The sequence below is a fragment of the Oenanthe melanoleuca genome, chromosome 3 (genome assembly GCF_029582105.1).
Source record: "Oenanthe melanoleuca isolate GR-GAL-2019-014 chromosome 3, OMel1.0, whole genome shotgun sequence".
Taxonomy (NCBI): domain Eukaryota; kingdom Metazoa; phylum Chordata; class Aves; order Passeriformes; family Muscicapidae; genus Oenanthe; species Oenanthe melanoleuca.
Genome location: NC_079336.1, coordinates 102,960,979 through 102,983,743, shown reverse-complemented (window position 1 = coordinate 102,983,743; position 22,765 = coordinate 102,960,979).

The window sequence follows — 22,765 nt, the reverse complement described above, 5'->3', positions numbered from 1 at the left end:
ATTTTTAAAATGGAACTTTTAATGACACTTTAGGGCAACTTCTCTGCTCAGAGTAGGAGCCAGCCTATCTTTCCTTTTGCCATCCCCAGATCCTCAGTAGATACAGGAAGGCTGAGTATCCCCAAAGCCAGTGAAGCTGCCCCAGAAGAGATCCAGGCAATGGGTTCTCCCTCTCCCCCCAGAGGTGGGGCAGAGGGTGGGGGCTGCTGCTGCTGAGTGAGGCCCAGTGGCACCAACACCTCTGTGCACCCCTGCTCTGTCCATTCCAGGGCCTTTTGTGATAAACATGCCATAAAACTGTTTTACAAGCCAGGTCTCACTCTGCTCTCCAGCTTTTCCTCATTAAGGGCATTGCTGCTTCAAGGAAGTTCAAGCTGCAGCACGTTTCACATCTGCATTCCTTGTAGTGTTTTGAAATTATTTTAGAACAATTGGGAGAGGAGGACCAGGTCTGGGGGATGTGGGGGGCTGAGTGCTTCAAAGAGAAAGTGGATCAACGTGAAAGCCCCAAATTACATAACTAGCCCCACCAAGGAAATAAATTAATTTGTTTCCCAATGGCTTATTTATATAACCCTTTAATTATAGCCAACTGTATCACCAGGGTTATACCATGGGAAAATGTAAAAATGTTAAGCAACCTGCCCCTCCACCCTCCCCAGACCGACAGCACAATTGTTAAGCAACAACTACATGCTGGGGCATCACCTTCTCTTTTGTCTTTCAGAGGTACAGTTCAATAACCTGGCTATGAAAATGTAACCTCAAACCCAGCTCCTTTTCTGGGCCTTTTGTCTGCTCCTAAACTCTGCCTCCCCGCTGGCTTGTAAAAATGGGACAGCATTTGACCTGCTTGCAGCACAAAAAGGGATATTGTTCTAATTTTTTGCTCTTTTCTCCCCTCTGCCCATGAGTCATAATCAGCCACTGAGTCCTGTTAACCCAGCCTGTGCTGGCTCCTCAAATGTGGCAAGTTTAGGTGACTTCAATGAAAGCATTTCTGATTGTTCCTAATTCTGCAGGCACCAGCTGAGCCCCTGGCTTTTGCCCTACAAAGGGCCAGTGTGTTCCAGCAGCTCTCTGCAGCTCTCAGGGCTTAATGAATGTCACCCATTGGGAGTCAAGCACACCCACAGTGCCCAGCAGCATCTCCACAGGGAAGAAATGCAGGTGAGAAATGGCAGAATGTTCTGAAGCTGGATTTTCCAAACTGCTCTTTCAATCCAAGTTCAGAAGACAAGACAAAAATATTTCTAGCAAAAATAATCCTGGTGATTGGAGATGAAGTTGGATGGGGTCAGTGGCATCCTTTAACCATGGGGCTGCAAGAATGGTTTTGTTATAAAGGATGGAAGCTCTTCCTAATGTTTCTGTGTTTGGATTTTCCTTGAGTTCCTGCATTTGTGGAATCTTCCAGGTACCATGATCTTCTCAGGGAAGGGGTAAGCCTTGGTGGCTTAGTAGCCCTGTAATATGAGCAGCTTTATTTAGGGGCAAAGATAACTCATCCTAATGCTAGATTTACCTACAGAGAGGGGTATTAATGCCCTGTGTATGAACAAATTAGAACAGATCATCAGGGAGGCTTTGGACCCTCCATCAGTCAGACTCTATCCATCAAGCTGGTTATCCTAGAGTGTCACCATTCTCACCATGTGTCAATAGGCTCAGTGCCAGCAGTTTTGGGAAGGCATTCTTTGATTTGAGAAGTCTTTCCAGTCTCTATATTTAAAAATTAAGGATACTCTGTTCAAAGTTCAAAAACAGCTAAATACAACATGCAGGAGTTACCCACAAGAAAAAGCCTCAATTAACTTGCTAAATAATCCTTTCTTTGTATTTCTATTTAATTTCAAGATGGCATGAAGTGATTTTAAGCAAACCATTCCTGCACAGAGAGATGAAGCAATGCTCTCATTCTATCTTTTCCACCCTTTGAAGCAGCATTTTGCCAGCCATGGATGGGATGCCTGAGGATGGCCTTTAGACCAGGTTTTGTGTTAAAAACAGATCAAGAGAAAATTGGCCATGTCCTTCAAAAGGCAGGTGCTCTCCTCCCCTTTCTCACAGAGCTGCACAATGAAACAAGGCTTAGAGTCAGGAACATCTCTAATTCTGTATAAATGTTTTGGCTCACAGTCTCTGCTTTTTGGATGGGAAGACCAGGTTACCCAGCTCAAGGGACCTTAATTATTTCAATCTCAGTTCTGAGCTAAGAATGGGGAAAATGAGGATTTCAAGAAAAAGTGGAGGCTTTGTGTTAAGCAAAAACAAAAAATGTTGAGACTCAGGCTGCCTGCTATTATACAAAAGGCATTTTATCTCAGGATTTTATAATGACTGAAGAAAAATACTTTAATATGACTGAGAAGATTACTTTAAAATCTTAGCAATGGCTGCAATCAATCAATCAATCAATCAATAAATAAATAAATAAATATCTTTTCAGCCCTCTTGGTGGTAGAATGATGCCATCAAATGTGACCAGCGTGTATCCACCCCAAAAGCCTGAAAACAAGAAAAAAATAACAAGACAGCAACATTCTTGACCAGCATTCTGTAATTCTGTGATTTCTCATCCAGACCTAATTAAGGCTTGCAGCAATGAGATCTATATGGACCCAAACACATCTTGCTGCCATTTCAGATGATATCCTTACACAAAACACAATAACTGTGCTGAGATGTAGAGGATAAGATTGGTCTGGAGGAAGCACAATCTGGTTGGAATCCAAATTTTCCTGAATCTTTACAAAAGTTTAGTTAATATATGTTTATATATTTTTCTCACCCAATATCCTTCCCTGATTTTGGCTGGAGATAGGAAAGCAGTTTGACAAAGATTATTTCCATGTTGTGTTACCTCAGCAGAAGCCAAGACCTACAAGAAATCTCTAGGAAAAACAGCTTTTCCTCTTTTCACTGGTTGGTCATCAACCCTCTCCAGGGCTCCCTGTTGATTCTGCATGCACTTAGCAACACAAAACCTTTCACTGGACTTCAAAGTCTTCTTTTAAAACAAATGTTCTTGTTCAGAGGTGCAAGAATAGAAAGCTGAGACTCCCAGGTTAGTCTAGACTCAGCTGGCTGGAGCTCTGCAGCCCTGTGAGCTGGGCTTTGATAGGAACAGCCTACTGCAGAGCCCTGGTCTGCATTAGCATTTATTTCTGCACTGTGGCTCAGTTGCTTCTTTGCATCTTGTGACAGCCAGAACTCAGTGGGAGCTGTGAGCAGACAACTGGCAGGCAGATGGGGCTTCTAATAATCTGCTCTTCTTTTGGAAACTTAAAGGAAAAATATCAGGTAGCCAAAAAAAAAAAAAAAAGAAAAAAATCTGTCAGAAGACCTGTAGAGACATTATCACCTGGAAAACAAGGATATGATCTGGAACTGGTTTCCATTCTCCCTAAAATTCCTCAGCTGAGCAAAACATCTGTGAGCTGGATTGCTGTAGAGAGCTGGCTCTGGAGAAAGGCTGGAATTCACCCCACCAAGATATAACCTCCAGTGGGAATAATACCACCACAAAACACATCAAACCAGAATGGTTCTTGCAACTGTTTGCAGCTCAGGAAATCAGTGTGCTGCACTGCTATTTGTAGCCAATATAATTTTATCTCCACTCTGTGCCCACTTTCTGGTAATGCAGCATAGTCACCTCACTGACAGTGAGTTCAAATGGGGATTTATGGTCCTCTATGTTATGGATAATGAAATTAACAGGGAAAAAAAAAACTAAACCAAATTCTGTGCTATAATTATTTGGGTTATGCAGCTGCACCAATGATACATGGGGGAAAAGAAAGCCCTAAACTTTTTTAACAAGAAAAAAAATGGAATCATGTTGACTGAAAAGTATATAGTTAAATTCTGCTAGAAGAGTATTTTCAATGGAGAAAAGGTGGGCAAAATTTAGCAATAAATAGATTTTTTTTTTTTCAGTTTCCAGAGAAAATTTTGACATTTTCAGTTACCTCATGAAAAATTTTAAAAGAAAACATGGTACTTAAGGAGGACAGGCTCTTCTGTGAGCACCCATGTTCAGCTGAGAGCTCCATTTTCTGATCATAGCAAATGTTAATAATTTTGACCAGCCTAGGATGCTTTGGCACCATAAATGAGGCACCACTGGCAGCTCTTATTCCCTGTGTGGCTTCTTTCTGCATCCCAGACTCCAAAGGGAGAATCCATCAGCAGCTACCTGGAAGCTGCTGGGACGTGTAGTCACATCTGACAAGGTTATGCATTTGCTAAAGTGCTGAAGTTTGGGTTTTTTTCCCCTGAATCCTCATTGATCCCACAGAAGAAGTGTTTATGTTAACAGCTCCTACCAGCCAAGGATCTGGCCTTCTTTCAGCCTCCTTGACTTATTTTTTGGCATGTTCCTGCAGGTGGGTTGGGGCTGTGCCAGGGCGGGGGTGAAGGGAGCAGCATTCCTGGGCTCTTAGTGGTGTTGACCATTGTCTTGATGTGAAGGCATAGAAACCTTCAAAGGCAGAAAGGTGACTCCCTGCCATGTGCAATGCTCCTTCCAGTCCTTTCAAGGCAGAGATGATCAGCACAGTCTGTCCCTGAACTCGGGACTGTCTCTCCCGAACGGGAGATGGAGATTATTGTGGTGAATAGTAACAGTAGATGGGGTGCTATCTTCCCCTCTAAATTGAGCCATTCAATTTGTCATGAATGGCTGAGTATTCCTTGCTGGCATCTGGGACTTGGATTTCAGCTCTGGGAATAGAGTGAATAGGATCAATGATGAAGCTGAAGTACAAAAAGAAGGAGCAAAAAAGGGCAAAGGACTAAAACCGATCGAGACAAGCAATTACAAGGTGTATTAATGTACACTGGGCTAGGCTGGAAAGAGGGGAGAACTTATTGTTATTCTAGGGGATTTTTTTTCCTGTGGAAGATAAAGGGGTTGGGAAGTGAATATTTGCTATTTGTGCAAAGCTGTGGCTGCAAAGAATAAAGAGACCTTTAAGGACATGGCAGCTGCCTCTGATCCCAGAGCGTGGTACTTGATACTCCAGTCTCCCCTCCTGGTGCTTTTGGGACAGCTTTTGAGAGCTGCAAGGAGGGCATTCAGAGGGAAGACAATGACAAATGTCAAGAAAGAGAGAGGAAACCTGGAGCTTGAAAGACTATTGAGTGACAGGTGGGTTAGATCAAAGGCAGACGTTTACCAGGTATTTATAATTGCAATGCTAATCAGGTTAATCATAGAAAGCAGAGCCCAAGGGCGGATGCCCAGTCAGTCTTAAAGCACACACAAATATATGTTTAATGCACACACACACATAGAAACCACACATATGTATATATCATACTTGAAAAGCCATGCAGTCAGTCAGTCAGTGCCACCCATTCTCATTTTTGCTGGGGTTTAAAGGAAAAGAGCATCTGATTTTCCTTTTCCTGCCAGAGGCAGTGAGATGTTTAGGAAGGAACACACAAGATGGGGCTCATATATAAATCACTGGAAAAAACAGTCAGAATTTTTGTTTCTTCATAAAAAAGAAAACAAATCCCCCAAAATTTGCCCAGCAAGACTGTCTTGTTTTCATGGGTTTTAACACAGAGAAAGAAGAATCCTTACAAAAGGATTTTTGAACACAACTTCTTATCTTGCTAATTTGGAGGGCTGGATTTTCCAGGACCTCAGTACCTGTTACACAACCAAATGAGCATCAGCTTTTCTAAAGGCTGCACGATTTTGCAAACACGGGCTCAACTTTGAGCATTTTGCTTACCAGCCCTTTTCAATCTTATCTCTCTCACAGACATGCTCCCTCTTGTTATCATTCTTCCACCCATTCCTTTCCTATGCCACACACAGATTGCAAGAAACAAAACAAAAACATTTCCTATGGGAGTCTCTCCACACTAATTTTAAGAAAAGGCAGTTTTTGTTCTCCCTCTGTGGTGTGCAGCAGTCCCAGCTGTGCATTGCAGCAAGCACAGCTACAACAAGACTTAACAGTGTCTAGAATAATTCCTAATACCACAGCTATGTCTGATTTTACCAGCAAAACCAGTTCAATGCCCTGCACTCCCAGATCTAGAAAAAGAAATGTTATGTATAACAAAATACCACCCACAAACTATTAATGAAGGAGCATAGCAACACTGAGTAATTGTGTATACATCCAAATCTCTGCTCCCAAAGACTGCCAGTGACACAAGTTTGTGTCCATAAATCAATAACAGAAGCACTAAATCTTAATACATGCCTGGACTAATTCCTGAAATTACAGAGTCTCTGTCAGGAGTTTTATGAACATGTACTACAAATAAAGGCAAAGTGATATTAATTATCTGGGAGGCATCAGGGCTATAAGAAATGGTGCTTCTGGTCATGGGCTATAAACTCAGAAAGCAGTTTTCTCCAAATATAGCCACTTTAAAACCATGAATTTTGCTTCTTTTGTGCCATGCTCCCTTCTGCAGGACTGCAGGCAAGGGGAATGATGGGGGAAGGGCAGAGAGGGGCACAATCCCACACACGGACCAAAATTAATTTTGGTGTTTACACTGAAATCACAGCAGGGCTCCCTTATTTCCTGGAGCAAAGGGACCATCCCCTATCCATCATTTTCATGCACCATTTTTCACAGGGGGTTCATCAAGAGCACAGATCAGATAATACCAAATACCAAAACCTGAATATAAGGGTATGTTTGAAAACCTTTTCCAATTCATGCAGCTTAGATGTGTTTCTGCATGTCTTTGCTAAGTGAAGGCCTGTGACATCATTACATTGCAAATGAAACAGGACTTTAAAAGGTGAAAAATGGGCCAAAAAACACAATATGCCAGTTTTTATCTGGAGCAAGCTTCAGAGGCTCAGGTCTGAGATAAAATTTGGGTCTGTCAGCATCCCATGAAAAACTGAGCCAATATTCAGCCCCAACAGCTGAAAGATTGTAAGTTCATTTGGAGGTAGTCTGGCCCTTCAAGGGCTCTGCTATTTTGGACAGCATCCAAAAAGCAAGCAAAAAGAGCCCCCTGGATGATTAAAAAAAAATCATTATTATTGTTGTTATTATTATTATTATTAAATCCCACTGTGGGTTTTGAATAAGTTCAAATCTGAGCAGACATGCTGAAACAAAACCACCCTTCATTTTGGGAGTAGGGAAGATATGAAACTCCAGTTTGGCCCCATCTCTACTTTAGTGATATCTTCTGAAAATGAATTAATAATCGATTCTTAATTAATTAATAACTAATTAATTAATTAAGAGGTTGCTTAACAGCAAAATCTTACCTTCTCCCAGCAAACATAAATACTGCTTGGATTATTTTGAAAAGTTAAAGGCTTTTTAGGCAACTAACATGTTCAATTACAAAAACTCAACACTATTTTGCCATCTGCTGGATCACAAAATCTTCCACGTGCATCCTTATTCTCTTCCACTGTCAAGACTTCTCCTTTCAAGTTATTTTGACTTTTAGTCACTCTTCTGGTCATTTCCAAGTATTTTTGCTAATAAGAGACTGAGGTTTATCATCTCCCCCCTTTTATTTTGCATCACTTTTGGAAGGGAAAAATATTTTTCTGGCTTGAGGCTGCAGGGAGGATGAAAAAAAAATTCTGGAGCTGAGTAGATTCTGCAATTTTATTTCCCATCTCAACCACCAGGTAGGATACATAAATGCTCCAGCACCACCTTCCTGAACATGAGGGAAATGAGGCAAAATTTTCTCTGTGCTCAAGGGCACAGGCCAGTCCTTGAAAGAGGTGACACCTCACAAGCCTGGTGTGACAGGGACCCAGGAAGGGAAGGAAAGTCTGGGTGCTTCTCTTCTTCTCCCAGGTCTCTCTGCCTTGGAATTTAATTTGCTTTATGGCAGCTCCTGAAGCCACAGCACAGCCAGTCTTGGTCACAGCCACCCCCTGCTCATGATCTCTCACTTTGCTCATCCAGACAAACAAAACCATGTGACTTATGCAACTTTAAATAAAATAACTGAGCTCCCACCTTCTACAAGCTTCCAGTGCATCAGCAGCCTCCTGCTGGCTGAAAACTGAGTGGCTGAAGAACACAGAGCTCCCATTCCCCCCTGTGTGCTGCTATTGCAGGTTGTTACTGGCCCAGGAGCTCTCCCCTCATTGCCCTGATGGAAATGAGGTGGCCCAAGGGGTAGGATGCTAACCAGCCTTTCTAAGGCTGAGTATCAGACACACAGCCCTGGTCCAGCTTGTTCAGAGGGGGCCTTGCTCGTGTCACTGTGGCTCTCTGCTAGTGGGGCAGTGGCACTCAGCCCAAAAACTGCAGCTCCCAGTGAACCTCTCCCCAAATCTCAGCTCCTGTGTCACCACACCCAAGGAAGGCAGTTTAAAGACAGTGCAGGTGTGGGAATGGCTGCCAAGCTCTTGACTGCAGTGCCAAGCATTGCCAGTGCCCATCTGCTCTGACAGACACAAATCTTCAAAATTCATGAGATCTTAACATGACTGAACAGTCTCTTAAGGGCTTTTGACTAAACAGAAGATCCAGATAGCAAGGAAAGAGGAAATTCCTTCATTCTGAGGTATTTCAAGTCTGGAAGAAACTTCTGCTTTGCTTTGAGGTCAAGACTGTCCCATTTTATAAGCAAACAAATTCCCAATGCTGTGTGTTACAAAGAGGGGATATTTCACTCAGACTTGGCTTATCTTGCTCTGCCTTCCTCAACCATCATCAGCACCACTGCAGCTGAATGTTTTTTCAGCAGGAGCTGTGGGAGTCAAGTGTAGGAGCTGGAGTGACCAGAAATAGAGGGAGTGGGAAAGGGCTGAAAAGAAAGAGGGTGAGGACGGGGAAAAAACACGTGGATAATGGGAATCTGGAGAGCAAGAAGTCGAAATTCAGGGGTGAGCTGTAGCTGTGAGAGAGACTGGAAACCTGGCTGGACAGATGCCATCAGCTCAAGGGCCACCAAACCTTGGAGCATTCCATTCTCTGAAGCAGTGGAAAACACCAAATGCCTGATTTAATTAACTTTTCTGTCATTAGCATGCATCAGCAAGGAGCAAGGAGCACACTCTCTGTCGTGTGATGGATTCCTGTTGTGTCCATGGTATGCACAAACATAAAGCTGTTGGCTCCCTGAGAGGTAGCACACAAAAGTCCCATCCTACCCACAGGGCTTTGAAAAGTGGGAAAGAGAAAACCTATTTTTTATTTGCTCCTTGCTTTTTATTTATTTGCTTTTCATTCTTTCCCAGGCACTTTCTTCCTTCTAGGTCAGCCAGTTTAAATTGGAGCCTGTAGCAAGAGATCCATTTCTCACCAAACAAACTTCTCTACAGGAAAGCTCATATCTTTAAATATATTTTTGAGCTAATTTTCCCTCTCCCCCTGGTCTGAATTTGGTTGTTTTATTTGTCAGCTGATAATACGGACAAAATTGAGTCTCTCCCCTACACGGGAAAGTCAGTGAAAGAGCTTCTCAGGAGGGGCTGGAGCAGCTTGGGAATATGTCTACCTTGGCAGGAAAGTTCCAATTCCTCCACTTTTTGAGGCTTAATAAATTCCTGCTCTCTTCAGTAATAATAAAATAAAATCAGTCTCCTGGGGAAGAATCCACTCCAGCAGACTGTACTATTTCAGTCATTCCGAGCTTTCATTGGTGGGAGATATAAAAAAATGGGATGATAAACTCTTCCCAAAAAAAGATAAAAATAAACTCATCCTAAAAATGGGCTTCATCCTTCTCCCCAGCCCTTGTATGGAGTTTCTGTAATGGATGATTAGTGTGTGATGGGAAGCTGTGCTCAGCTGAGAGCACTGGGTGTCCTCAAGGCTCTCCAAGTACCAAAGGTAGAGATTTGAAGAGAATACAGTATTTCAGGGTTATAGAAGTTGTATATTGGATTTACCCCTCCCATGGATCCTTCATGGTACTTTTTAAACAGCTTGTGGCTCCGCTGCCACATCTATTTTGCACACATTCCTGTAGGAAATCCAGGATCATATCTCTGCTCTTCCCATATCCCACCGCCCAGGTGAGTTTGGGAAGGAAATGGAAGCAGGGTGTTACACTCTGCACAGACCAAAGATGATTTTCTGTCTAAAAACCCACATTGCTCCCAACTGCATGAGTGAAAAATCTCCAATAGTTGGAAAATTCCAGAGGTTTTTCATCACAGAAGCCCTGACATTTCACGAAGGCCACCATGCTTGCAACGTTGTTGAAGCATTTTGTGGAATGGGCAATTACTGTTGCTGGGCAAGAAACTGGTTCTCTTCATTCACTGACAAATTATGATGATTTAATATGAAACACTAACATAGAGTAACTATTTTGAGATGAAAAAGAAAAAGAAAGAAAAAGAAAAAGAAAAAGAAAAAGAAAAAGAAAAAGAAAAAGAAAAAGAAAAAGAAAAAGAAAAAGAAAAAGAAAAAGAAAAAGAAAAAGAAAAAGAAAAAGAAAAAGAAAAAGAAAAAGAAAAAGAAAAAGAAAAAGAAAAAGAAAAAGAAAAAGAAAAAGAGAAGAAAAGAGAAGAAAAGAAAAGAAAAGAAAAGAAAAGAAAAGAAAAGAAAAGAAAAGAAAAGAAAAGAAAAGAAAAGAAAAGAAAAGAAAAGAAAAGAAAAGAAAAGAAAAGAAAAGAAAAGAGAAGAAAAGAAAAGAAAAGAAAATAAAAGAAAGAAAAGAAAAGAAAAGAAAATAAAAGAAAAGAAAAGAAAATAAAAGAAAGAAAAGAAAAGAAAAGAAAAGAAAAGAAAAGAAAAGAAAAGAAAAGAAAAGAAAAGAAAAGAAAAGAAAGAAAGAGAAGAGAAGAGAAGAGAAGAGAAGAGAAGAGAAGAGAAGAAAAGAAAAGAAAAGAAAAGAAAAGAAAAGAAAAGAAAAGAAAAGAAAAGAAAAGAAAAGAAAAGAAAAGAAAAGAAAAGAGAGGAGTTAAGTTGATAACAAATAATACTGCATTTTAGGGATAGCATTTCACAAAGACACTTCAAAATCCAGTTGGAATAACTGTGCTGCAATTTTCCTGGAAAATAGATTTTACTTTTCTATATTAGTAAGGTTTAGGTAAATGTATCAGTAACTCCTTGTGTTTAAACAGGGAAAACATGCAGAAAGGGCCCCTTTTCATGAGTTGAGGGCATGGGCAATGCATCTCCTGTTCAGCTGCAGCTGAATAATACAAATTTGTGTATGAACAACCAATATGTTTAAAAACAATGGAATGTATGCTAAGAAGGAGTACAGCTGCCTTAGTAGGTGAAGTCAATATTATGAGTATGTCAGTAATGAGAGACTGAAGCTAATGCTCTTAACAATTGTTTCAAATCCAGACAAAATCCTAAAATAATAAAGGAAGCACAGATCTCCATCATAAACACATTTATTATTTCCACATGGTGTTTGTGTGTGTTTGCACAGTATATGCAGCCGGGCTCGCCTTCACAAATTGGAAATGTTTCACATTCCGTGCACACAATGATTGCTCACATAAGAGGCCTCAAGGTTTGTTTTCAGACACTCTGGAGAATCCAGGAACCTTGAGAAATTCAGTGTGATCTGTTTAACAGCCCCTCCTTGGAGCTGGGTGAGTGGCACAGGATGTTTGTGCAAATGTCCCTGAGCCAAAGCCCTCTGAGGGCTGTGGGGCCAGACCTCTGCAGAAGTACGTGGACATCTCTGTTCCCATCCACGGCTATCAGCACTTCCAGGAGGGCTCCTGGGAGTTTCTCAGAGACAAACAAGAGAAGAAAGAATGAATAACAGAGATTAACACCTGTTGTTGGTCACAGAGCTGTGTGTGTGCTATGTGCTGTTTTGCAGAAAGCATGATTTCAAAGAGGTGTTGCCTTCTTGGACCCATGAGCCTTTTCTATCCTGTATTGCACGAACTACTCTATATAAGTGTAGTGTTTCTTTAAATATACCCAAAATGCAACAGCTGCTGACCCATGGGGTCTGCTCAAGCCCAGAAATTGACTTCTAATGCCTGATGAAAGAACTCACATCCAGTTTTTAGCTGTTTTTAGACAAAAATACCTCATTGGTTTGACTTCTGCTTGAGCTGCCTGAATCTCATTAATGATCCAGACAACTCTACAAGGAAAAAGTATGGATCAACCCACACCATCAACATGGGATAAGGGATGGCTCCTTGGTGAGCAGTGCTGCTTTTGGGGATAAAAGACCTGGTTTTTGTTTATAATGAGATGTCTTCATGATGGCTAAGGGATGTAAAGTAGAACTTGCTCTTTTATGTATTGTAGCCTCTTGTGTTCTTGGATCTGCCTTAGCTACATGGCCCCTCATCCCTGGATTTGCACTGGAATAACAGAAATAATCTACTCAGCTAAATGCCTTGGAATCAGATGCCACACAAGAATTGTAAGAGCAGCAAATGTTTTTAAAGTAGATGTTTAATCTCAGTCTCAGAACCAGCAAAGATCTGTGAGTTGCCATCCCTTCAGACACTGAAGACAGAATGCACCAGCATGATGCTTTTTTAACTTCTGGGGCCAAATAAAATATTTTTTTTGGCTATAAAATTTAGCCTAACAGATTTCTAAACTAACAATTCTAAATATTTTCTGCTATGGTATTTTCTATGTGCGTGTGCAGAGTTGTGAATGCAAAGCAACCAAACACCTTTTTGTAAATGAGCAAGGCAGCTTTGGAGGATTCTCCTGTAACCCTTTTCACCACCTGTCTCTGGATCCTTTCTCCTTTTTTACCTGAATACTCCTCTAGGGCAGAACTTTTCAAATGCCAATTACTCTTGAGGTAGGAAGGTTTTAATGGAGCAGGAAATGAGCCAATTAACTACAAGGTCTTAGCACATTTCTTTCAAACACTTATCCCTCTATTTTAATGATTTAGTTGTTTGGTTTTTTGTTTTTTTTTGTTTTTAATAATTAATCTTCCTAATTCTTTTTATTTTTATTATTTTTTCTCCCACCACTCAAAGCACTCACTTTTAAACACTTCCTTACATTAAAAATTAAGCAGTAAGGTATTTCAGATTTTTGTCTGATTTCAAAGACTGTTTTAACCTTTTTGTCACTGTTCTTGCTCTGCACCTGCTATCTACTCACATGCCACAACATTGGAACCAGTGGGAACTCAGGACAAGTGACTGATATGTTTAAGGCACCACAGGAGAAAATAACATCTTTTTTAGTAGGATTTATCCAAATATTGCCTTGCAACAGTAAAATAAAATATTTCCAGTAAGACAGCCATGAGATGCCTGCTTTGAAATCACAAGCAAAGGCATCACTCCAGGGCTACTGGCTGTGGTCACAGGAATCTCTCAGAGCAGCCAGGGAGCAATAATGCACAGCTTCCACCAAAGTCTCTGTCACCACCTTTCTGCACGACCCTGGAAAACTCTGCTAATATTCAATTTTTTTCTCCCAAAAGGATTCAAATGGAAAACAAGATTTTTGGTGATCATTTAAATGCAACTTCTGTCTCAGCAATAACCTGACCTGCCAACTGGAAGATGCTACAAGTGTCTATCACAGAAGATTAAAGCATTTTCCCAAAGAGTCTTTCCACCACAACAGAGGGAAGGTTTCACTTCCTGCTGGAAACCTGTTTGTTGTTCCAGCCACACTGAACTTACATTGGAGGTAAAGAAACCAGAATTTCATTTGACATTAATCAGCACAACTGTGGCATCAGAAGGTCACAGTCAGGCTGATGCTGGTGGTTTAGAACTTCAAAACAGTGATTGATTTTTATTTTGTCATTCAGACCTGATAGCCACATTGCTTTAAGATCTTCTTGCACTGATGCTGTTGCTTAAAATGAATAACTGCAGCTTAAAGCAGCCAAGTCAGCCCAGTAGAGAGTTCTCAATTCTGACACTTTTATCTCCAAAAGTATCTTAATCCAAAACCAGCCACTGAAATTGAAAGATGTGCCTTCACTAGAAGCAGCAAGCACTTCTGAAAGTTTGTTCAAGGGTATAATCTAGTGTTACTGAAACCTCCAGGGATTTTCCTGTGGATTTCATGGAATCACAGAATTGTTAGTATTGGAAGACACCTCTGGAGACCATGAAGTCCAGCTCTCCTGCCAACTCAGGGTCACCTAAAGCAGGTGACACTGGAATGTGTCCAGGTGGGTTTTGAATTGTCTCCATTTGAAAATGCTTTTGAAAAAATAAAAGCAAAATACTTGAGTGGTGGCACAAGATCAGATGCAATTTAGGAACCAGATGTCCAGGGATGTGTGTGGAAACTGCTTGCATGCTCCACAGAGCAAAATCCAGCCTAAAATTTTTCCCACTTTGCTTTATGAGCTGATAGGAATCTTTCCTGCCACTGCAGCTGCCCATGCAATGGACCTCTGACCATCAGAAATGGTGCCAGGGATGAAGTTTGTAAATGTTCAGGGGCTTGCTTCAAAATGTTTTTTAAAAATACAATTGTAAATCAAGTTCTGTTTCCCTAAGACGTATTAGTGAGAAAGGCTGGTGGATATTAACATTGTACTGCCAGGGCAGTGGCAGCTTGTAGAAAATATAAATAGGCAGATGTCCTTGGAAAAAAGTCCCCTTTCTTGAGCAAAGTCCTCTTGGCACATTGGTATACCCTAAGACTTAGCAAACAGAGAAGGAAATTCCCTTTGCATTGGCCAAGATTTTGAGGAAAAAAAAGAATCCTGATTCTCAAGCAGAGAAAGTGTACACTCAGATAAGTACAGGTATATTTGTGTGTAAGAGTTGTCCTCAGAGACAAAAATTACATTACAGTCTTCCACCTTTGCAATTAACCTGAACCAAATTCCTGCTTCAGGATTTATTTAGCAGAAGTTGCCACTTGAGATAATTTGTGCCCTGGGTAAGTGCATGCAAGAATTACAAACAGTGAGCAAAGCAGCTGTGAAGAGCCCTGAGTGCAGCCCTGGCTGGTTGGGCAGGTCCATCCCTGGGAATGTTATTGCACTGCTGGATAGAGGAGCAGGGCTTGGGAGAATTGCTCCAGTGTGTTGTGAGGTGCAAATGTGGGTGAGGTTTAACCAGACTGACTGGAATATCCTGGGGATAGGTGTGGTGTGCACGTGTGGGACTGTGGGAGTAGGTGCACCTGAAGGGACAAGCACTAGTGAGGATGTTAAATACAGTATTGGGGTGCTGAGTTAATGCTGGATGATCAAACTTCATTACCAGGAGCTGGAGTGCTTGAACACTGATACCTATAAGGGTGTTTGTATAAGAGAGCAAGCCATGTTTCCTAATTTTTGCATTTTTTGCACATTGTTCTCTCCTGTACCAACGGTATGAAGTTCAGAATAAAGTTAAAACCCACACCTTACCCCAGTTGTACAGCAGATGCACATTCCACCCCTATTTTTATTCTTTGCCACTTATGGCTTGATTGTGCTGGTGTGAAATGCAGTGCAGTGCTGGGGAGGGGGCACACAGAGGACAAAACAGGGATTTCAAAAGGAGAGAGATGTTTTGGCTGCCACCTGACAGAAGTGCTTAGAGCTAGCAGCAGCTCAGACAAGAGGATCAGCGCTGGCAGGGCTGCTCAGCAGCTTCACATGGCTTGGTAGGGCTGCAGTGCTCAAATGATCACCCAATTAGTGCCCCAGGGACAATGTGGAACCAGCCACAAATCCCACAGCCCCTGGCCAGAAGCCTCAGGCAGAGGACAATGAATGTGCCTGCTCAGTTCCAGCACAAAAGAAATATGAACTATTTCTGACCCCTTCTCTCCTGACCCGTGAACAGCCAGACAACTTCTGCTGATTACAGTTTATTTTTCACTAGGCAGAGACTCTGCTTCCTGGGCAGCTCAGTGCTATACACAGTGATAGAAGAAATAAAAACCACAAAACTTAGTCCCTGCCACAGGATGCTGCTCCTGTATCAATCTAGGAGTGATTTCTTGACACTTTAAAACTCATCACCATCGTGCAGGGCACTTTTTTTTTTTTCCTCTGAAAGGTGATTTCCTCTGGACAACACGTGAAGAGCTGAGGAGTCAAAGCACTAGGCAAAGGTTTAGCACTCTCTGTGGGTTTTTTATCAGTGAGTAACAGCAGCATCATGCATTTACAGGTGGGTAAAACTAACACAGAGCCTGGATTGACACACAGACCAGGGACTTGCAGAGCTCATGAGGTACCTGGTTCATCTCTAATGGTGGAGAAGCAGAACAGGGGAGGTGCTGCTTTCCCTTCTTTCTTACTTGCATTTAAATATTAGATGGGAAAAAATGACCAAACCCTTTTTAAAATAAGACCTAGCAACAGTGCTGAAATAATCATCTGAGCCAGAATTGTGACCTACAGAAACTCTTTGCTATCTTTACTGCACCCATGAAGCATAACTCCAGCCTGCCAAAAGCCTTATTGAAATTCCTTTCTTTGCAATATTCCCAAAATATCAGCATATTCATACTTATTTTAAGCAAGCACAGAAACCCAATTCCAGCAGTAAAATTGTAGGGTTTGTGAGTGTGGGTCAGAGTTAAGTTTGTTCTCACAACAGAAGCAGATTCTCACATGAATTTATGGAGCACAAATGTGGACAAAGAAGGCAGAAAAAAAACACAGAACAGCTGAAGTAATTCAGAAGGGTCATGTCTGTGCTCTGGACTTGGGGAGTTCTCCTCATCAGTGATGGCTGCACAGCCATGGATGATTTTATAAGGGTAAAGTAGCTGAGACCTCAGCCAGTTTAAAACCTCCCTCCTTCAAGCTTCACATTCATAAAATTTTAAGGACTGAAATGCTGAACTGGAATACACCATGGCTGCTTTACAAGCATAACATCAAAAAGGTTTGGCAGAGTCAGGGTCCACTCAGCCCCACTGCCCTGTGGAGCTCCAGAGGGTTCTTGGCTGGACCACACAGCTCCAAAAGGAGCTGGCACAACAAGAGCACCATTCCCTTCTGAAATTCCAACTTCCAGCAGGGAAATTCTCACCCAAATAGCTGCACTGAAGCCTGCATTCCCAGGTTATACTTTAATAGAATTATGGCAGAGCTCATTTCACATAAATGGGGTCTCACTCTTTCCAAAGCAGCAGCAGCAGCACTTGAAATCTGGTCCAAAGTGGTTAAAAGTGATAACACCTTTGTGGTTAGGGGTGGGAAAAAGTCAGTTACTGTGTGTTTATGCACCTCTATTTCTATGTGAATGCTGAAGTTCCCACTGAATTTCCTGAATGAAAAGAATGCCAAAAACTCAGGAAACACAATTTTTTTTTGTGTGTGTATGTGTGTAAGAAAACTCCTGTAATTTGAAAAGTGTAGATGATATTTTGAAGGCAAAAAAATCCAGATTTTTCTTTTCTCCAACAGTTAATCAACTTCAGAAGGAAATCTTACTGCTTTGGAAAAATGAGAAGGGAGAAAGGTGAGTTTGGATTGAAGAGTTTGTAGATGTAACTCTGGGCACACATCTCCATCCTAGATTTTCTGAGGCATCTGCAGGAGATGAATGTGCAAATCTGACTGCCTCCTGTCTTAATTTGATTAAGCAGAGTGCTCACAAAGTGCTGACTTATTCAGTTTATCCAGCTCACACCTGATTTTTAGCAAGATGTTACATTATTTTAACACAATGAACTATAGTTTTATTGCTCTTCACTATTCCTCCTCCCTCTAGCTTGAAAATCTACACTGCAATCAATGGCTGATGTCAACAGTAATAACCTTAATTTAGGGCAGCAAGGAGGGACATTTGGACAGGCCAGGGAAAAGGGCAAGGAGTAAATCCATCAGGATGTGCAGATATCATCACTATCATAAGACTGCTTAGTTTCAGGACAGCTTTTAAGTGTGAAAACATCCAAAATGTTCCTGCCCTCCACTCAGTTTTCCTCTGATGGACACAGAAAGCCAGGAGAACTGGGACTGACAGCAAACCTGTGCCAGGTGGTGTGTTTATAAAAAAACCAAATCCAAAGTGTGTGTGTGGATGTTCAGGTCAATCCTTTAGGAAGGAGAAAGAAGAAAATCCAGTGTCAAGCATGAGGAGTGTGACCTTAGGGTAAGGTGGCACCAAGTCCCGTGGTCAGTTCTGCCTTCAGGACAAACCAGTGAAGTTTTGGTGCTCTGCTTTCCCTCCCTCCAACACACTGATAACAGAAAACCTTTTTTAATTTTTTTCCTCCCTATTGTTTGTCTGCCTTGAAGTGTGCCAGGTTTTTAGGGGGTCAAGGACCATTTGTATGTTACTACCTGGAGCTTTTAGGGCCAGCTGTAAAGGAATTAATAATTGGTAGAGGAAGTGCACTGAAGGGTTCATTCTCCTTTTACTGATGTCCCATGGAGAATCCCAGCAGATTCTCATCTCTGTGTTTGTCAGCAATGAGGATAGAGACTATTCCTCTTTTAAAATTGCCTTTCTTTTGCACTTTCTGAAAAAAACTATAAATCCCCAAAGAGTTCATGACATTGATATGAACAGGCACTTAAACCTTCCTTGAACTGGGAAGTTGGTTTCATGTCAGGAACAAGTGTGAGTTTTACTTGGGGCTCTGTTCAGCTTTCTGTGGTGGAGGCTGAATGCCAAAAACCTTTTCACATGGAAGGTGCTATAATTCCAGCCACTGGACAAACCCATCACTTTTATTTGCTAAATTACTTCTGAAGGGAAATTCCATTTTCATGGAGAAACTTAAGCATTTCCACAGCAAAGATGACATTTCCTGGCAAAAATATTTTTTCCCTAACCATACTTACTGTTCATTTAAAAGCAGAAAAACGAATTGATTTCTTTACAAGAACCAGAAAAGAAATAAAGAGGATAGAAGCTTGCTTTTGTTTTTAGTTAACTGAGAATGAAAATTGTTTTGCCTGGTTCTAGATTAGAAAACAACTTTTTATTATCCAGAAAATACTCAGCTTCTGGCTGCTACAAATCAAGTTTTTCACCACAAAAAAACACGAGTATTCCCTTGGTTAAACACCTATGCCTTTGGGCACTTGCATCCCTTCTCCAACATGTCAGAAATCAATTATCTGGTTACCCTCTAATTTATTAAACCTCCCATCCCGGATCCTGAAAATTTTTGGGAGCTGCCGTAATGCGTTCCGCGGCGGCGGATTCGCGCCGGCGCGTTTTGCCCGACTCAGCCCAGGCACCTTGGCATCCCGAATCCATGCTCTGAATCCTGCTTAATTGTGTTGAATTGCTGCCCAGTGTACCGTGCCCGGGGGGAGCAGACAGCTGGGGGCTTATCTGGAGTGACCTCGGGTGACAGACACAAGCCGGGATCACGCCGATGTCAGTGCCTTTTGTCAGTGGATACCAAAAAGCCAGGGCTGCACCGAGCCAATGATCAGCACATATCCACGGGGATAAAGATGGGAGGGGAGATATGTCTGCCATGAACATGTCTCAGTGCCTTCTGAGCCACACACAGCCTCATGCCAGATGCAAGGCAACGATTTTTCGGTTTTTTTTTTTTTTTTTGCCAAGCGTCTTGCACCGCTCTCAGCAGAATTTGCTGTCGCAAAAAGGGGATGTTGGGTGGGGCAAAAAGTTTGGGAATCGGGAATAACAAAGGATTTTGAGGTGCTGAGGGGTCTGCTCATCAGTTTAGGGTGCCATCACACCAGTACACCTTTTATTAAAGAGGTGCCAGCAAGGCAGGAGTGGCCCTGGGAGGAGCTCAGGTATGGTACAGAGCTAGTGCCTGGTTTTGGAGCTTCTCTGAGCCTCCCCCTGCCAACATTTCTGGTCAAAACTCTCTGAGACACAGAGTCAAACTGATGGAGAAAAGGCTCCAGAGACAGGAAAGACTCGTGAAGCTGAGAAGTAATGAGAGAAGCAAGAGAGGACCTTTGGGATCAGCTCACGTTTGTGCACAGGGAGCTGCAAGGGGTTCATAAAAACAGAGCAACTTGTTGTTCAGAAATTCTAATAAAGAAAACCTAGAAGCATTAGAAAATTATTCCAGCTGGATGGACATGGAGAAATTATGGGGGAATCATCTTCCCAAAGGATAGGGAGAATTTGCTAAAAATCGTTTTTCTTTGTCCAAATACAAAACCCAAATTGGACACAAGCACTTGCAGACCAGAAATGGAAAACTGAGGTCAATGGGTCACAATCATCTTAGCACAGACAAAGATATAAAGTTTGTGTTACTTATATATTGTACTTTCCCCCTGTGAGTACAACCCACTGAAGATGGAGGAGCCTTTCTGCAGCTTAAGAAATACTAAAAGGCATTTCTAGTAATGACTATTAGAAACAGAGAAATAGTCAAAAATATTCTCTTAAATATGTTCACAGCTTAGTCTTTTCACTTCTAAACATCTTGTAAAGCTATTGCTGATGTTCCTCTGGCACTTGGAAGAGAGGCCAATGGGAAAAATAGTGAAATATCTCACTTAACATATATGCCAGGGATTGCTGATCCCCTAATTTCTCCGGATTGCAAAATTTTTCTCCCCTAACACTTTAAGTGGGATCATGCTGGAAGCATTCCATGGCTGGTGTGGAGCACTAGTCACAAGAGGACCTTGCTGAAGGTTCTGATCCAAGTTCCTATCTGCTGCTAATATTCAAACAAAAACCAATAAAACAAACATCCCATCACTCAACAAAAAAAAAAAAAAAAAAAAAAAAAAAAATCTGGGATTGGTTTGCCAAAAATTTTCAAGTTTCTGTTTTTCTTCCATTCCCTTCATTTAGTCATATTCTGGGTTAATACCTCGTTGCTGCCAGTTTATGCAAGCTTTATAACATGGGAAAGTGTAGCATGATCATTTTTTAATGGATATAAGTTAATAAAAGTGGGTTGGAAAACCTTAGAAGCATTTCCAGCAGGAGATCAAATTCACCCTATTTCAAAACATTTCATGTTAATGAGATTTTGGTCTACAGTATGAATTGCAGGGGATTCTGATATCTTAATTTTCATGCTGTGACATGGAATATCTTAAATTAATCTGAATGAAAACCTTAAACTTTATTTAACATACATATAAATAGATGTTAAAATGTATGTGTGAAAAGGTATAGAAACATCAAGAACACATTGTAGGCAGCTCTTTGGGTTCCTTAGGTGCACCCTTTAACTTTCAAAAACAGAAAGAAAACAAAAAATGAAAGTAATTTTTTTTTAACCATAGTGCTATGCCACTCATGTATTGAGCCCTTACCACAAAGCAGAGTTTGAAATCTATGGCTGAAGCCAACTTCAAATCACTATGTATGCTCAAATAAGTAGAAAAACCCTCCAAAATCTTCCAAATAACCCTGCCCAGGAATTGTCAAACCTGTAAACTTTGCCACAATGTTCTGACAATGCCAACAAGCCTGGCTCTGAGGAAGCACCAACCTTCCCTTGCTGCTGAGCTCTCATAAAACCAGAAAACTGGCTTGAAATTAGTCTTTATCATGTCCTCTCTTTTCAGATTAGGGCAAAGAAAAGTGTTGAAAAATTACACAGGGTTTCTGTTGTTGTTCTTCAGTCTGGTACAATTTATACAAACTTGATTTTCCACCTTCTCACCAGGGCTCCTCTGTCTGACCCAACTCTGAAATCACACTCAGGACAAGACTCAAGAGCCTTAATAGCACTGTAGCTCAGTATTGCTGGAAAATCACAGTGCACAGTTGTTTTCCATTCTCCCTGCTTATCAGGGAGTGCCAAACACTTGCATTAAGTGGGATATTAACTCTTCCCATCTGGTGTCTGCATCACCTCTCCAGACTCACACGTCTCCTATCTTATCACTGCATCCTTTTGATCAGGCAGCATCTTGGAGCAGATCTCTTCTCCCTTTCACACTCATTATAACCTGACTAATTCCTCATGCAGGAGCTGGGAGATGCACTCAGGCAGGTGATTTGGGAAAACTGCATGACAGGCTCAGAAATTATTTTTTGCACTTTTTTTTTTTTTTTTGCCATGTTTCTCACAAACAACTGGTGTAAAGTAACAGCTGGGAAGGTAAACCTGACACCTCCTAATCTGCTCCTCCCAGATATGTTAGAAAAAGTGAGATTTCACATCCAGCAGCAGCTGTAGTGTAAGAAAGGCCACTGCTTGAGGAAGAAAATCTGTCAGCCCCCTTAGGTGTGGCATTCAGGAAGGTACTTAGGTCACTCCTGCTCTTTAATAACAGAAATAACTGCACTGACTTCAGTGGGCCAGAGACTCGGGCTGAGCAAAAAAATCTTTCATTTTTCGTGCTGAAAAGAAGCACTTGGCCTTCAAGCTGCTCGTGGCGAAATGATAAACAAGCAAAGGTCAGATTTCAGGCTGCCAAGCCATTATCAGACCTCCCTTCAGGAAAACGCATAATTGCAGAACTAATGAGTCATCTGCACGCCGCGCAATTAGCACAACCGCCCGTGTAATCACGTTAATGGCTCGGAACAAAGCGTGGATGGGGGGACCAGAAATGGGGGCCGATCACACTCACACGGGCTCCTGGTGTGCAAACCCTCCGGCCACATCCTCACCCACCCCGCAGGAGACCGGCAAAAACAGGGAAAGCGACATCCTTGATGGAGAGGAGCTCGGGAAGGAATGGGAACTAAGGAACGCACATTTATGTATGAAAAGAGCTTTGTGAAGGTAGCAGGGCTCCTTTAGGGTGCCTGTTTCTCTCCCCTAAAGGGGGAAAAAAAAAGAAAAATAAGAGAGAAAATAAAGAACAGACAATGACCAATAATAGAGCATGAAGGTAGAGTGAGTCAGGAGAGGGAGAAGAGCAGATAGGACCGGAGGAGAGGGCACTAAGCTTTGATGGCATATTATTTAATTTAATATATTTAAGCTCCTTTATTGCTGCATGTCTTTGGCAGACGTCCTAAATCTCTGCAAGTGTGAGA